Raw genomic sequence first — 18,188 nt, 5'->3', positions numbered from 1 at the left:
TATGTGTGTGTGTCTTTGAGAGAATGATAGATATAGTGTGTGTGTGTATGTGTGTGTGTGTGTGTGTGTGTGTGTGTGTGTGTGTGTGTGTGTGTGTGTGTGTGTGTGTGAGTGTTGCGTGGATCTATGTATTTATATAATTTCTGCTGCGATTTCGCGAACAGATTTTCGACACAGCACTTCAGTCATTTGCTAGGCTGTAGTATATGTGACCCGCCTAAGGAGACACGTAGGGGGACTAAACCAAAGTGCAGGCATTATGAAGCAAAAGCCTTAAACCCACAGCCATATCTATGTCTATATATTTAGTAATAGCATTTTTTTAAACAAAATATTTTAACGCTAAAATTGAAGTTTCAGTTTTTATTCTTCTACGCCGAATAAAGCGGTATTCTCGACTGTTCAGACATGGTTTCTACATGTAATTGGCGATCATAATATCATTAAGCTAATTACATGTTGAGGTACTGAATTTCTTATAAATCTAGAGTGTAAACGTTTCAATTGTGATATTTTCAGCAACACTCAGTGTATATGGAGTTAAATCTCTATTTACAATATTCCAGGTATTTTGCAAATTAAAAGTGAAGACAAATATGCATCATACCACGCTCTAAACGATCTAGATGAATATTCATTGTTATTCATTAATGTATATTAATTCTACGAAGCATCCTTAATGAAAGAACCGAAGAATCATTTAACAACCTAAAGTGGATAAGATATTGTTGATTGTTCAAAAAGGTATAATTTATTTTATTCAAATTGAAATGAAACCTTATTGAAGCTGAAATGCATGAAATAAATAATACAAATATTTTATTTGGTACCCAAGTTGGGTCCTGATATATCGAAATACACGCACATATTTTGTACATTTCAAGAATGATTAGAAAGGGGTAAAAAACAAAATGACATGATTCACTATAGAGCACTGATATTCTAGAACGAAATCTAGTGTCAATTTACCACTTAAAAATCATAATAGTAGCGCACTGGGACACATACAATGAAACGCACGCACAAACACACATATATGCATAAACACACACACACACACACACACACACACACATACATATATATATATATATATATATATATATATATACATAAATATATCTATAATGTATGTACGTATGTATGTATGTATGTATGTATATATATATATACATATATGTGTGCGTATAGATAAAGTAAGAGAGAAAGACAGAAACTTAAAGAGAACGAGAGACAGGCATCAATAGCTAAATATTTAATCAGATTTTTATTTGTATATAAATATACATATATGCATTGCATATGCGTGTTTCTGTGTACCTTCCTATCTATCTATATAATTATATATATATATATATATATATATATATATATATATATATATATATATATATATATATATATATATATACATATATATATATATATATATATATATATATATATATATATACATATATATACATACATATATATACACATAGAAACATATATACATACATACAAACATGCGTACATATGCTCGCTTGTATGCAACTTAATACGCAAAATTGCTTGTAAGGAAGGTTTTAATGGAAATAATATGGTCACACCAACATATATTTGATAGTATATGGTTATATATTTAAGCTTTTATGTATAGAATCTGTTTTTCTATACAGTGGGTGACAAAATGAAAAACGCGAAAATAATTTTTAATGGGCAAGATAAGCTATACACACATTAATGTATATCGATAAAACAATATAATTATTTATAGGCAATCAATAATTTCATCACAAAGTGCAGTGTTACTCATCCGATCGCAAGGGAGAAATGAATAGGATTTGGCTAAATAAAATGACTTGGATTGGATAGCAAGGAAGGTGACAATCTCTACTGAGTGCTATACAAAGTAAACATCGATTTTAGCTATACATTGCTAATTGAGTCATGAATACACACCGACTTAATTGCAAAGTGTAATGTCAGAAAGTTAAATTAAATTGAATCAATACAAATGGAAAATATAAAATAACTTTAAAACAATTCTCTTGCAACCGCATCTGCTGCTTCTAATAATACATCTCATGCTACATCCACAAAAAACTAATACATCTACTATTTCTACTACTAACCCCACTAATAACAGCAATGACAATAATTTAAAATGTTAAATATCACTTAACTGAATGCTGTAAGCTAGCACAAAAGAGTATAATCGCAGGCATGAATGTGACAGTAAGGGAGTGCATTCCATTGTTAGCGGAACGTATGGATTCAAAGTGACAGAAAAGTGATCAGAGCACAAGCTACAGGCTGTCCTATTAAATGATAATTACAGGATTTCATGGCATTTCTCCATAAAACGTGTCCTTGCTATTGAAGCAAGTAGACCAGATATGACTGTAGAAGACAAAACAACAACACTAACAGCAACAACAAACAACAATAATAACGATAACGTTTGCAATATATTATGTCAATAGAGTGGATAACAAAGCAATTAGTTATCACTTTATTCATCTCTCAGGAGTTCTCCAGACAACTGAAGATATTGTGTAAATATAGGTGACAAGTATCACTCAATTAATTCTATATTTTGCACAAAATCCAAATGCTGCATAAGAGACTGAAAAAAAATGGAATTGTCGCACACATTGACTTAGTATTATTATTGTTTTTGTTGCTGTTGCTGTTGTTACTACTGCTGCTGCTTCTACTACTACTCCTCCTCCTCCTCCTCCTCCTACTACTACTACTACTACTACTACTGCTGCTGCTGATGTTGCTGCTGCTGCTGCTGTTGCTGCTGCTGCTGCTGCTGCTGTTACTACTACTTCTACTGCTGTTGTTGCTGCTGTGCGACGGTAATCAATCGTCTTTGTCTGTCTTTTTGATTACAAAATTACAGGAAAATGTCTGAAAGGATTTTCACCTCATTTGACACAAATACACATTGGGCGAGAGGCTCGAAATGATGAATATATGTTGTACTTGTCAGCACCATCTTTTAGATTTATCTGAGACATGGTTCGCCTGTGATATTATCTAGATTTTTCTGACTCCCCTTTCCTATCATACCTAGAGCATCTACAATAACAGGAGCTGTTCTCGCTTTAAGATTCTTCATGATTTGTATTTTAATTTCCAGGTCCTTATTTTTACTTAAATTGTCCTAACCTGTTGTGGCGATTTTTGTATTCGTTTGGTGTCAGCACAAGAGACCCCGAGAACAGATATTCTATTGTTCCATCAAAGGTATCACAGAATCTTCATTTATGGTCAGAACCGTTTTGATGAACGTTAGCCTGGTAGTCTTTGGTAAGCAACCTTTCATCTTGAGCCACTAATATGAAACCTTCAGTCTCTGATTTTAGTCTTGAGTTTCTCAGCCGGTGATGGGTTGTTGCTTGATCTATATCAGCATTTAGGTTTCGAAATATATACTGTCCGTGCAGAGGTTTCTGGCCCTACCGCTTCTCATAGCTTTCCTGTGTGTCAAACTCCTTGATAGTAGTATCGGTATCTAATTTTATGGAATCTGTTAGCTAGAGCTTACCTCTTACAAAAATTCCTCTAGCACACGCTTGGCTGAACTCTTTATCAGTTGTAAACGGCCCTACTAGCTGTTCGTCATTTCTAGCAAACAGCTTCAGATCATCCATATAAAATAGATGATTTACCATAATATTATACATTTTGAACCTATACCTGGTGTTACTGAGTTCGTTTCAGAGTGGGATCATGCCATGCAAAAGGGTAATGGAGAGAAGGATCCACCTCGAAAAATGCTTCGTTCATGTTGATGTTGTTAGATTGTTTAAGCTCATTACTGGGTTTCAGGTGAACCGTATCCCATTTCGCCGTACTGTCTTGTAAGAATTTCGAGAAGACAGGTGAGATTTTGTATATCTCAAGGACCTTTGGAGGTCAATAAAATGAATACCTGTTGTGTGCTGCGGTCGATGTAATCCACACATCTTCTCCCCAAAATTTCATCATCATCATCATCATCATACTTGTTGTTGCTGTTGTTGTTGTTGTTGCTGTTGTTGTTGTTGTTGCTGTTGTTGCTGTTATTTTATACGTTTAGATGTCAGCATCGTTAGAAGGTCAAGCAAAATGCATAGCGGTATTTCGTCCGTCCTTACGTTCTAATTTCAATTTCCGCTGAGATCGACTTTGCTTTTCATCCTTTCGGTGACGATGAAATAAGTACTAGTTGAGCACTAGAGTCAATGCAACAGAATAGCCCTTTTCTCCTAAATTTGTGTCCTCAAACTTATAGTAGAAAATATTAGTATCATTGTTGTTGTTACTGCTGTTCTTGCTGTTCCATACGGCGAGCTGGCATAGTTAGCACTGGGCGAAATGCTTGGCGGCAACTTGTCCCTCTTTACGTTCGGAGTTCAAGTTCCACAGATGTTGACTTTGTCTTTCATCCTTTTAGGGTCGATAATATAAGTACCAGTTTAGTACGGAGATTGATGTAGTTGACATATCAATCTCCACCAACATTTCAGGTTTCATTTTTGCTCCGAATAAAGGCATATGGTATGAAAAGTAAGCCTGAAAACTGGAGACAACATCTACTAAACAACCAAAAGTTATTATACTCTCTTTATGATACTGCATCTACAGCGTGTGGTTATGCAGCTATCTGTCAGGCGTACTGAGCCATACGTTTCGAGTGTGATTATATTAGATAAATTATCGGAGTAGTAGACAAGTGTTGAAGGTGCATACGCTTCGGTCTAACTTGAGAAAGACTGTGTAAACTATGATACAATGCCAATATCAACAAACGGATGTTATGTACGCATTACCCTCATGAATATCAAAGATTTCAAGTACGCATACGAAGTTTCAGAGATAGCTTCTTATCAAAACATTTTATCTATTCTTCTTGAAATAGCTCCTACATTTAGCCCGTCAGTATAATTTTTATCATCAGCACTCATCTCAGAAAATGTTTACCCATACGCAGGGAACATTATCTTTCAGAAATAGTGACGGTATTTTCTTTAAACTAGATATCACAAAATTTCTAATTTCGGATCAATTATGCCATGTATTATATCTTTATGGAGGAAAAACGAATTAAAAATCTACCTGTTAAATATTGCATAAAATTCCAGTATTTGTAGTCGGTGGAAAACAATAAAAACACAAAACATATTATTCATATTTGTTTTTAATGTTAGCACTAACAATACATAAAAAGTAAAAAATATCCATACAAAATAAAATTTAAACAATTCTATCAATAAAAGAAAAGCAGTCACAATCGTATACTTTTTTTTTTTTTCGCTTCTTAGCTCAAAGACAAGGTTGCGTAAACGAAGAAAAAATCAATACAGATCAATCTATTAGTAACTGCTAGTGCGTTTCGTACAAAAGAATATTTATATCTATATATAATGTTTCCTTATTATATACCTGATTCAAGTATTGTTTGTCTCTATGTATAAAATACGTATTTATGTGTTTGGGAGTTATGAATATGTGTGTGTGTGCGCGCGCGTTCGTGCGTGTGAGTGTTTGTAAATCGTTATACAATCTAACCTGGAGCGTAGAATATTTTTATTCTGAAACCATGAACGTGCACATATTATTTTAATTATTTAAATTTTTTTAGCTCATTACTCTTTTTACTCTTATATGCATTGACGTCAAAAACGTTTCATTATTTATTTCTAGCTTAAGTCTCTTCAGTGTTGTTTTCTGAAAGGACTGATTGTACTTCTTGCGCCAGGGTAAAACATTGTATGACTTGTTGAGACTGAATGATTTCTTCTATTGATATACGTTGAAAAGTTTGAAAAAAAAACCACTAAATGTTACAGGCAATATATTAATTGAAATGTATATATTTTTCATATTTCATTGCAAATATCTCAGGTGTTGTGAAACCTCAAGTACTTTCCTTATCTAATTAATATACTTCCAAGCCTCCCAAGTCTGTGGAATTTTATATATTACTGTCAATTTATTTTCTGTTGCGAAATTTAATTGTCATGTGCTGAATTCTCATTTATGGAGTGACGATGACTACTTAAAAGTGTGTCCATGCGTCAGAACTTATAGTACGTACATAAAATAAATAAAATGATGCACAATCATGAGGAAGCAAATATTTGTCCAGCAATATTTCAGGAATATTTTAATATATCAAGTAGCCTACTAGTAATAAATATACATGTAGCTTGAATTTCGGGGTATGTATACATCAAATAATTTCATTCATAATCATACTTACATATATATCATGTTTCAAATGCTAAATATGTATCATCAGTCAACGATATCTTTCAGTATCAATTCATTATTCACAGACAAATTACAAATGTACAGTGAGGAAATATGACTCTTAGCTGATATTCTAAAATAGCTGTTCCCTACGCTATTTTGTCCAGAGGTGACACATAGGAAACAAATAACGTAAACAGGAAGCTTTTATTAGTATATGTCTGAACGTAATGTTGTCTTAAAGGAAATTTGCAGCATTGTATCTATATTACATATATGCCGTCTCTCAAGTTCATACAATAATGAATGTGAATGCGCCACGTTTGATTTATTTCTCATTTTCAATACAAATAGTCATTTAAGAATTTTAAAACTCGGGCAAATAAATGCCTCCTGTGGTCCAAGCGACTATAATCGCTGCTGTAAAATGTCTCTTGAGACAACACTACAACAATTTAACAAAGAGGAAAGTATCAGTAAATAAGGAACTAGAACTGTCGATGGCTGTTTCTCTTGAGCATTGTTGGAGATATATTTGCACAGTTCTGATGCCTCTAGCGTTCTACTTTTATTAGTGATTCAAAAATATATATTTATAATAAAATTCTGTAACTTGAATATAACAATATACATTGCGCGCAATCAGTTTGTACTACATTTTCAAATTTTTGGTTCTAATCTATACTTATCTATATTTGATAATAAAATCCAAAGGGATAGACGCATATTTAAAATGTTGCTATGATGATATCTTAATGTAGGGTTAAAATATCAATAATTGTATACATTTCCATGATTATGTCCTTCACACGTTCATGATGGTCTTCAAATAGATTTCTTGATGTCATCGAGTCATCCCTTGAGTAAATAATTAAATTTAATTATTCCTTTATTTCGTTTAACATTGACGTTGATGGATAAAATAACAGAATTAAATGAAGTACGTGAAAGACATGTAGTAATGACAGTCAACTTAACGATTGATACGATAAGCATGCTGTTGCTTGGTGGAAGAAACATTAAGCAACAGAGTAAATATAAATCCTTTACGGAATAGTGACAGTTATCTATCTATCTATCTATCTATCTATCTATCTATCTATATATCTATCACATATATACACACACACACACAAAGACACACACACACACACATACACACACACACATACACACACACCCACACACACACACACACACACACACATATATATATATATATATATATATATGAATTATATATAGGGAATTACTAAGCATAATTACTGACATCATTCCTCATAATCATTACATGAATGTCATAGTTTTAAACTTCTTTGGGAACGCAATCAATTTACACTAACATATATAATTGCGTACAAATAAGGTTTATTTTTTAATATAATACCCCTTACGGTCCACACACGTCCATCGTTGTTGCAGTGCTTGAATCTCATTGTTAGAGAAGCTTTCGTCCTGTTGATAAGAAAAAGTCACCATCAGCAGATATGACGTCACCATCCCAGCGGTACTGGTTCCCTGCCAAGGGACTTTTGTCATGTTAGGAACATATGGTACTCAGACAGGGCCACATCAGCAACCATTGCCCTGATGAAATAGGAACATTTTCAGTAGGTTTCGCGGGTGTTTGTTTTAATAGCCATTCGTAATTGTCTCGTGTTGCTCTTTTAAAGATTGTAAGTAAACGCAATACCTTATGTATGAACAAAAACTAGTGGTATTAGTTTCTTTGCCGATGAAACAATCTTGACCTTGTTTGGAGCAAATGGGGAGGGATGTTTCTACTGCATGTATTGTTTCTTTGTCTCTAGCTGAAAGTTCTGAAAACAACAATCGTTCAGGTTTTGGAAACATTTAAGGAAAACAGCTGGATTTGCCTCACACTATGGCAGATTTTCCCGTGATGTATTCAGGTGTCAGAAAATGTAGCATCCATCGAGCAGAAACCTTCGTCATATCAAGTTCATTGTCCAACATATACCAAAATATATCTCACGGAATACATTAATACCATTGGTTAGATGACTGATACTCAGTCGCCTGTCATCCGTCACCATGTGTGGAGCGTAATCAATATTTTCCTTCGTTGTGTCACTTGCAGTCTTCTAGGTCATGATTCATCTTCTAGTTTCTGCTTTTCCCTCCTAAATTCAGCTGCCCAAGATTGCACTGTTAATAAAGCTGGAATATCATCACATAATGGAACAACCATGTCAGCATGAATGTCCTTGCCGGTTAAGCACTTTTTCTGGAGGTTCTTGACTGCAGGTAGATGCCAATTGTTTTTTCCATTTCGAAGAAACGTCGCTACTAGTTACATTTGAAGTCTTCGTTCAACGCTGAGACGTCAGTTTACCTAGAAAGAAACAATGCAGTTATTAATAAGAGGTGTTGAAAATAATGCGTGAAATATTCACAGCTATAACATCACTCCTATATTTACACTGTACAGTCCGTAATGGTAATATCAACAAAGAAAGCATTCCATCTGGTTGGTGAGAGATAAATATTACTTAATAAGCACAATAAATGTGTTTATGTGCTAGTATTAGTTTCATTTGCTGAGAACATGTCGAAAAGTTTTTATAACACGTCTTATATCCTGGCCTAGTCATCAGGCATGACCCATATGGCATAACGAGCTAGAAATGGACAGAAGGGACGAAAGGTGAGCAGGAAGTATCTATAAAAAGTGGAAGGTTGATACACTGGAAGGACAGAAGGGAAAAGAATTAGTTCCCTAAGACCATAAATCATAAGGCTAAAAAGATAGGGGCGTAGAGTTTAAGGAACTGTTGTAAATACGGAAAAGGGGGTACATACAACCGCTGAAATGACTCTTTTACCGCTTTTGCTTGTTTCCGGTTATATTTTCGGTTTTCGCTTTTGTAGCCTTCCCCTTTTTATATATACTTACTTCTCAACTTTTCTCGCTCCTTCTTTAACCCCACTTTTAGTGCGTTGTGTCATGTGAGCAGTACTTGATGGTTGTGCTGTGACATCAGACGTGTTATAAAACAATGTTTGGCATGTTCTAAGCGCATGAAAGTAATGGTAGATCATAAAAAGAAATATTTTGTTTATTTGCTTCATTTTATAATTATTATATGCCATATCTACAGCATTTTTCTTCAACAATGTGTTGTGAGAATTGAAAGAATTAGACAACTATACTTAAATCCTCACTCATTACCTGTATAGTCTGAGATAATTAATCACAGAATGCTTGTTTGTTTCACACCAAATTTATCGACATTAATATAATGTGTGGTAACAAATAATGGATAGCAAATAAGGGAAAGGGCCGAAGTGCGGCGCGTGGATAAAAGGTTATATGAACAACAAGAAGAATGGATAAAATGAAGTTATATTCCTTTTTGAAAAATGAAGAATAAAATGAATTATACAACATTTAACACAGTGTCGAATTTAAAAGCAGAGATGGAAGATAAAGTTACTGAACATGGTTGATAACCTCCACTTTCTGGTAAATGATACGACGAAATTAAAGACAGGCAAGCGTTCATGTTCTAATAACGCAAAACAGGCAATGTTGGTGACTGGATTTTAGATGAATGTGCAGTTTACATTTACCCAGAATTTCCCATTGATGGCAACCACAGAGCTAGAAATGCTGCATCTGGGAACATAACAGGGGACAACACTGGGCAGACATAGTGCTTTTTAAACCTTTTACCATAGGATAAATTTTTGTCCACGGTAACTATAGTGAATTTGCAATTTTCATTTCAAAGATCACAAACATGTTAACTAAACTAATGTTCGTGTAATATATTTATATATGGTAAATACAAACACACACACACACACACACACACGTGTGTGTGTGTGTGTGTGTGTAATTTTACCAAGTCATATATTCTTATGTCGAAGATATCAAGTAGAATGTAAATATCTATTCCTGTTGAAGGCAATGTTAAAATATTTTCAAAATGAAAATATGAAATAATTACCAAAAACTTCAATGATACAGAGATTACGGTGCTCTGGAGAAATGATTATTTCTCGGAGAGAAATTAAAAGAACAAAGCGAGAGAGCATGATAGAATAAAAGGAAGACGATAATTTGATAATAATTTGGTTGGATTATGAAGCGAATCCATGAAATAAAATAGTGTTGATTAAACATGATAAAGAAAGTAAATGGGAAAGGTGAAGTTAATGCGAAATAAATTAGATAAAATAAATAAACGAAATTTCAATGTATGTTCAAAGAATTTAATTTCCAAAACACACATGTAAAGAAAACTCATAGAGAATAGAATAGAATGTATAATGAATTTGTAGCATTTGTGTAGGTTATACAATTACTATATTTAATCTAATAGAAATGGTTAGGGAGTAAACAAATGTAAGTATGCACACACAAGCAAGCACGTACGCCCACACACACACGCACACACACACACACACACACACACACACACACACACATATATATATGTGTGTGTGTGCATATATGTATATATATATATATATATATATATATATATATATATATATATATATATATATATATAATTAATACAAAAAGAAAACGAAGAAAAACACAAGAGAAAATACAACGCGAGAACGTGGTACATGCAAATTACCTCAGGGAAGGAAGAAAGAATAGTTTTACGTTTCGAGCAAAATTCTTCTTCAGAAAGAGGAGACACAGGAAAATCCAAGAGAAAAGGAAGATGGGGAGGGGGGGATTTGCCAACGATCCACATGTGGTTACATTTTGAAATGATCGGAAAGGAATAGGTAAAGAAATATTTCTTTCTAAGACAGGAGAGTGTAAGAAAAGGAGATATCTATGTGTATGTGTGGGTATGTGCATGAGCGCAAGCGTGTGTGTGTGTGTGTGTTATAGCATGTGCGTGTATGTGTGTGTTGTGTGTGTGGTGATTGTATGGTGTTGGCAGTTTATATGTGTATGTGTGATTGAACTTTGTGTCTGTTAGTGTAGGAAGAATTCAGCTGCATGGTAAAAAGAGTGGTCTTTTCTGTAATTGAATGTTTCTTGACACGTGCGTAGAGGAATGGTCAACAGAGAGGGGTTTGACTGGCTGTTTGAAGTAGTGTGTATGTGTGGATATGCGAACGCGTGTGTGTGCGCGTCCGTGTGTGTGCGCGTGCGTGTGTGCACGTGTGCGCGCGTGTGTATAAGTGCGGCGTGTATGCGCGCACGTGAGTGTTTGTACGTGTGTGTATGCGTGTGCATGTAAGTGCGTATTGGGTGTGGGAAGTATATGTTAGGTATATGTGTCTTCATGTGTGTGGGCGTGCGTGTATGTGTACTTGTGTGTATATATACGTGTGTGTGTGTGCGGCTGGCTGCTGATAATTTCTTCTGCTTTTAAAAAGTAAAAAAAAGGATTTTATCCTTTACATCTATACAGATCAGTATCTATGCGTTGAATAAATTTTATCTTTCTACTTGTTCTAAAATAAAATAAGATTGAAAAAATAGAGAAAAACGTTTGGAGGAGTGGGTTGTATTGTGTCCACAAGGCGTTTGTGTCAGTAAACTGAATATGTAACGCTGTCCCAGGCGGAATCGGGGTTATCCATACATAACCGAACATCTCATTGTTCGGTGGATCGGTCGGCCAGCCGGTGGCTCGTCTGACCAAGGTAGAGTTTGTTGCTTCTACAATATACATATATATATATATATATATATATATATATATATATATATATATAATATAATATGATATAGAAGCGCCAGTTGGCAATGGAGCTACATAGCAAACGATATACACATATAGGATAATGACTGCTGAAATCAAAAAAATAGAGGGGCTTCTTTCAGTTTCCTTTACCTAATCCACTCACAAGTCTTTAGTCGGCCCGAGGTTATAGTAGAGGAGACTTGCCGTAGATGCCACGCAGTGGGACTGAATCCGGAAGCGTGTGGTTGAGAAGCAAGCTTCGTACGCCCCAGCCTGCGACTACACACAGACGCGCGCGCGCACAAGTACATAGAGAGAGAATGTTTGATAGTTATATACATGCATATATATTTATGTGTATTTTATAATACATATATGTGTGTGTGTGTGTATCTGTGTGTGTGCGTGTGTGTGTATCTATATATACATATTCATTTACACACACACACGCACATATATATATATATATGTATATATATATATATATATATATATATATATATATATATATATATATATATATATATATATATATATATATATATATATATATATATACAGATATATGTATACACACACCCACACACACATATATATATATACTCTCTCTCTCTCTCTCTCTCTCTCTCTCACACACACACACACACACACACACACATACACACACACACACAAACACGCGTATTCTGCCTGTGGAATGTTTAATTTTTACGCACTAAATAACCATAACGAAAATAAATTATTTAATGCATATTTAGATGGGCTTCATGTAATGTAATTAGAATTCTCTAACGTTTAATTTCTGCAGCATGGAAATGTAAACAATGTATTGGCAATAAATAATGGTCAGTTTGGAGAGAAGATAACGCAAAGAGTACATTGACGAGCGAATCTGGAATGGGAGGGTTAGAGATAAATACATATTTTTACATTCTCTTTGGATACACAAGAAAATGAATCAAATTTGCTTAGGTAGAATTTCTTTCTCATAAACTCTCATATAGTAAAATTATATATTTATGTAGAAAATGAATCAAATTTTGGATGGTGTGAAATTACTTAGTACGTCATTAAATGAAAATCGTTACGTTTTCATGAAATGAAGAAATATGAAACTAAATTGACTAAGTGAAAAAAATTAGCGATGCGTTAATTAACCACAAGCGTGTTGCATTTGGACCCATTCAATATGAATAGAGGGACAAAAAATTCTGTGTCACAATGCTGTATATTTCTAATCGTTCATTGGTAGTCAAGGGAAGAAAATCTAACCAGTATTAGTTTTACGATATCAATTTGCTCACCATGAATATGTGTATAGGTTTAAAGCGCAGCATACTATTGTTAAAATGAAAGTAACGAGAAAGTAGGTATACATTTTTTCTTAACTGATCTATGTTTTCCATTTGCACATAATAGAGTGAGTCAGCTATTAAAAGCTTCGCCTCAAAATAGTCTCCAGCCAAGTGTTGTTAATAGCAGCGAAAAATCTAAGAGAGGAACTTGCTTATAATCTCACAAACTATGCGTTAGATATTTTTTTGGAAAGGCTTTTGACATCATCTAATGGGCTGAGTACTGATGGAGAGGTCATAAAGTTACGTCCAAGTTTAATCAGAAAAGAAACGTGTTTTTGATGGTTTCCAATGCTTCCAGTAGGTCGATTTTTATCATTTTCTCCGTTAGATGTGGTGTGAGCTGTTGAGACACTCATTATGCGTTCTCTTTCTGGTATCCCATATCTTTAGCTATCATTTGTTACGTGTTGTGACCGCAGTCCTGGTGTGAAATAAGCTTACAGATTGTGAATTTTTTGTCTGCGCAAATCAACTTGTCTACTTGTTGGCCATTTGTATTGCAAATGGTTTCTCCTTCCAGAGGTTCCTTCATCCATCTCTGAACATTGCTGTTTCAGTTGCGTGACCTCCGTAAACAACCTATAACTTTCAGTGAATGTCGTCAGACTGCAGTTTTTTTATGAATGGAAACATGTTGTGTTTGCTAGGAACCTATTAATCCCATGGAATGATGACAAGATTATATAACTAGCTTCATATCTCGCACAACATACTGCACAAAAATGTTTTTATACATGGCGACACACTAACATTAGAACATTGTCTCTAATTATAGTATGTCCGTTTAAGGCTTTAAAATGTCTGGCTTTCTACTTTCCACACGCTTTGTGTTGCAACTTGAAATGTTTAGTCCTTATAACATATCCTATGAACTTATAATTTACTACATCCTATTTCATATCAGCGTCTTTTATTTTAAAATGGCTATGTATCTATAAATGTTTTTTTTTTTTTATATATATTTTTAAATGTATAAGTGTTTTTAAATATTCTATGTGCTTGTGTTCTGACCTCTAAATTTGTATTTCTCTATATTATATCGTGTGAAATTATAATTCACTATGTTTTATATAATATCGACGTTTTTATATCTTATTATGTTTATATTTTGTACTTATTTTACTTATATATTTTTTAAAATGTCTATGCATTTATAAATGTTTAAATTCTTTTTAGATATTTGCGGGCTTATAAAAATATGTATATGTCTAAATGCTTGTATGTTATTAATACTTCTATTAAGTTGAGATGTATGTCGCTTTATTACTGTCGAAGTAAGAGTGCACATATATTGAATATTCTGCTGGATAGTAAGTCATGTTCCTCTAGTTTTCCGTTCCTATTGCCTCTACTCAAATTATAAATTTGGAACTCGATTCTAGCCTGTCTATGAGTATTGTTAATTAATAAAAATATCTATAAAATTGTATTATATATATATGTGTGTGTGTGAGTGTGTGTGTACGTATATATATACATATACATATATACACATACACACACACACACACGCACACACACACACACACACACACACACACACACACACACACACACACACACACACATATATATATATATATATATATATATATATATATATATACATATATACTTATATATACTTATACACACACAAACACACACACACACACACGCACACATATATAATACATATATTAGTATAGTCGTTACTAAAGTCACTGAGGTTGGTAGTCAGCACCAGCATTGCGAGAAATAAGAGTCAAAACAATTCTTATCAACGTGAAAGCACTTATCTAACGACTGACAAAGAGACAAGCTATTTACAGGAAACGAGATGGAGTGATATCATCGATGGTTTCAGACTTGATTAATCTTCCTCAGTGACACCGAGTGTTAAAAACTTAACTCACCTTGTCAATCTTCTAGAGAATACCATAGAAAACTTTGCCTGATTCCGAAAATGGTGATGTGTTGTGTGACAAGGTGAGTTAAGTTTTTAAACCTGGGCGATGGTGTAATACGTCACTGATATAAATTAATGAAGTCTGAAAACATCGATGTTATGAATCCATCTCGCTTGCGGTAAGAAGATTATCTCTATCGTTAGGCCTTAGATAATTGTTGTTACGTGGGTAAGAGTTTCTTTGACTCTTATTTGTAGCAATGCTGGCGCAGACTAGCACCCTCAGGGACTTTAGTGACAATTGAACTTGTGCCTTTCGGTTGTAAATTGCGAATAAATTTTTGGGTCGGTTTGTTCGACTAATGGTGGTGCACCAGCATGGCCGGAGTCAAATGATTGAAACAAGTACAATTGAAAGAATATACGTATATATACGTACGTACATACATACATATACATATATACATATATGTATGTATATATATATATATATTTATATATATATATATATATATATATATATATATATATATATATATATATATATATATATATATATACATGTGTGTGCGTATGTATATATATATATATATATATATATATATATATATATATATATACGCACACACATGTATATACGACGGTCTTCTTTCAGTTTCCGTCTACCCAATCCATTCTTAAGTTTTGGTTGGCCTCAGGCTACAGTAGAAGGCACTTGCCGAAGGTACCAACCTGTGGAACTGAACCCGGGAACATGTGGTTAGGAAGCAAGCGTCTTACAGCACAGGCACTCGTTCATACATAGATACATAAATAGATATCGATATATAGATAGATATACACATGAACTCATGTATATATGCATATATGTATGTATATATATATATGTATGTATATAGATATATGTGTGTGTGTGTGTGTGTGTGCATATATATCATATATATTTATCATGAATGAATAGATAAATAAACAAATATATAGATATGTATATACACACGCGCGCGCACGGACATATTATTCATGCAGACATAGAAGCATAAAACTATAACTGGGCGTGGGTTGTTTTTTTACGTTTTTCTCTTTGTATCGTAAGCATTGTATCAAATTATCGAAAGATTTTTACCGTTCAAGTGTGATTTACTAATGACTTCCATTAACGAAGATAATACGATTGACTGATGTTTTATAATTCGATATAGTCCAACTGAAATCCTTATCTTACATCGCAAGTTTAGTATGTACCCATGGGTTAAACCATTAAATTATATATTTGAGTTAAGCAATATTTTATGCTATTACATGCGTATTAGAATTCTTACGACATTATCCTTATTAAATGCATTCACATTATCTGCTTTCAATGATTTGGATTCATCCCTCGCTTGTAATTGATGTTTAAGTAGATAAAATCTGAAATCCAAGGATAAGTCTACGCGTTGTTTTAGCAGCAACATTTACATTTCTATGACAAAATTACTTGAGAAATGGGTACAAGCCCTTCAATAGAGTTGACAAGTGACATAAAGGTACGCAATTACAATTAATGAATGAAAATTAGGTGATTTTTTTCCAGTCGGCAAATATGTTAGTCAATTCTATGCATTTACTGAACAAAATTATTCAGCATATTGGGTTCTTCTCATAATCTGATTATGCATAAATACATATATACATACGTGCATACATTATTCATATACATGCATATATAATATATATATATATATATATATATATATATATATATATATATATACATATATATATATATATATATATATATATATATATATATATATATATATATATATATATATATATATATATATATATATATATATATATATATATATATATATATATATATATATATATATATATATATATATATATATATATATATATATATATATATATATATATATATATATATATATATATATATATATATATATATATATATATATATATATATGAGAAATGGTTGAGTTACATTTCATACTTAACTTTGCGGGATTCCAATGGTCCATTTCAAATGAAGATTATTCATGTTACATTGGCAGCCTACTGTGGTAAGAATTTTGGGAATATGAAATGCTAGAAGTATAAGAAGTCTTATGCGCATTTATAGAACACATATCGTGTAGAAAATCAACGAATAATTAAAGGTGGAAAAGAAAAGGTGTTAAACGTTTCAAAAGAGCTTAATCCATGCATACGATCGTTTCTAACGGTAATATTAGCTTGTAAATAGCGTGGTAAAAAAAAAAAAAAAAAAAAGAAATCAATTTAGTTATAATTGAATTAATTACATATTACTGTCCTTCTCAGTGCGAAAAAAGCATACATCAATAAAAATACATCAGCAAAATGTTATATTGTTACATAAAACTAGATGGAATGAATGCCACATAACATATTCGGATATACATAATATCCTTATGAAAGATAAAAACATGCTAACATAGTGTTGTTGAGTCAAGTTGTGTATGAGCTAAAACTGATGCGGCTACCGTTATTTTTTTTTTATGTATTCCTTTTTCGCACTAGGGAGAACAGTAACATGTAATTAATTCAATTATAATAAAATTAAATTCTAATGTTTTATCATGTCATTTACAAATTAATATTACCGATCAAAAAGATCATATGTATGGATTCAATTCTTTTAAAACTTTTAATATCTTTTCTTCTCCATATTTAATTGTTTGTCGAGTTTCTAGCGGATATGTGTTGTATAAATGCTAATAATACACTTATATATATATATATATATATATATATATATATATATATATATATATATATATATATATATATATACATACACAGATACATACACAGATACATATATATATATATATATATATATATATATATATATATATAGATATATATATAGATATAGATATATGTATGTATGTATCTACCTCCCTATCTCTCTCTGCATATATATATATATATATATATATATATATATATATATATATACAGAGAGAGAGAGAGAGAGAGAGAGAGAGAGAGAGTTGG

This window comes from Octopus bimaculoides, chromosome 1 (genome assembly GCF_046866305.1).
Source record: "Octopus bimaculoides isolate indiv1 chromosome 1, ASM4686630v1, whole genome shotgun sequence".
Lineage (NCBI taxonomy): Eukaryota > Metazoa > Mollusca > Cephalopoda > Octopoda > Octopodidae > Octopus > Octopus bimaculoides.
This window is presented reverse-complemented; position numbering follows the sequence as displayed.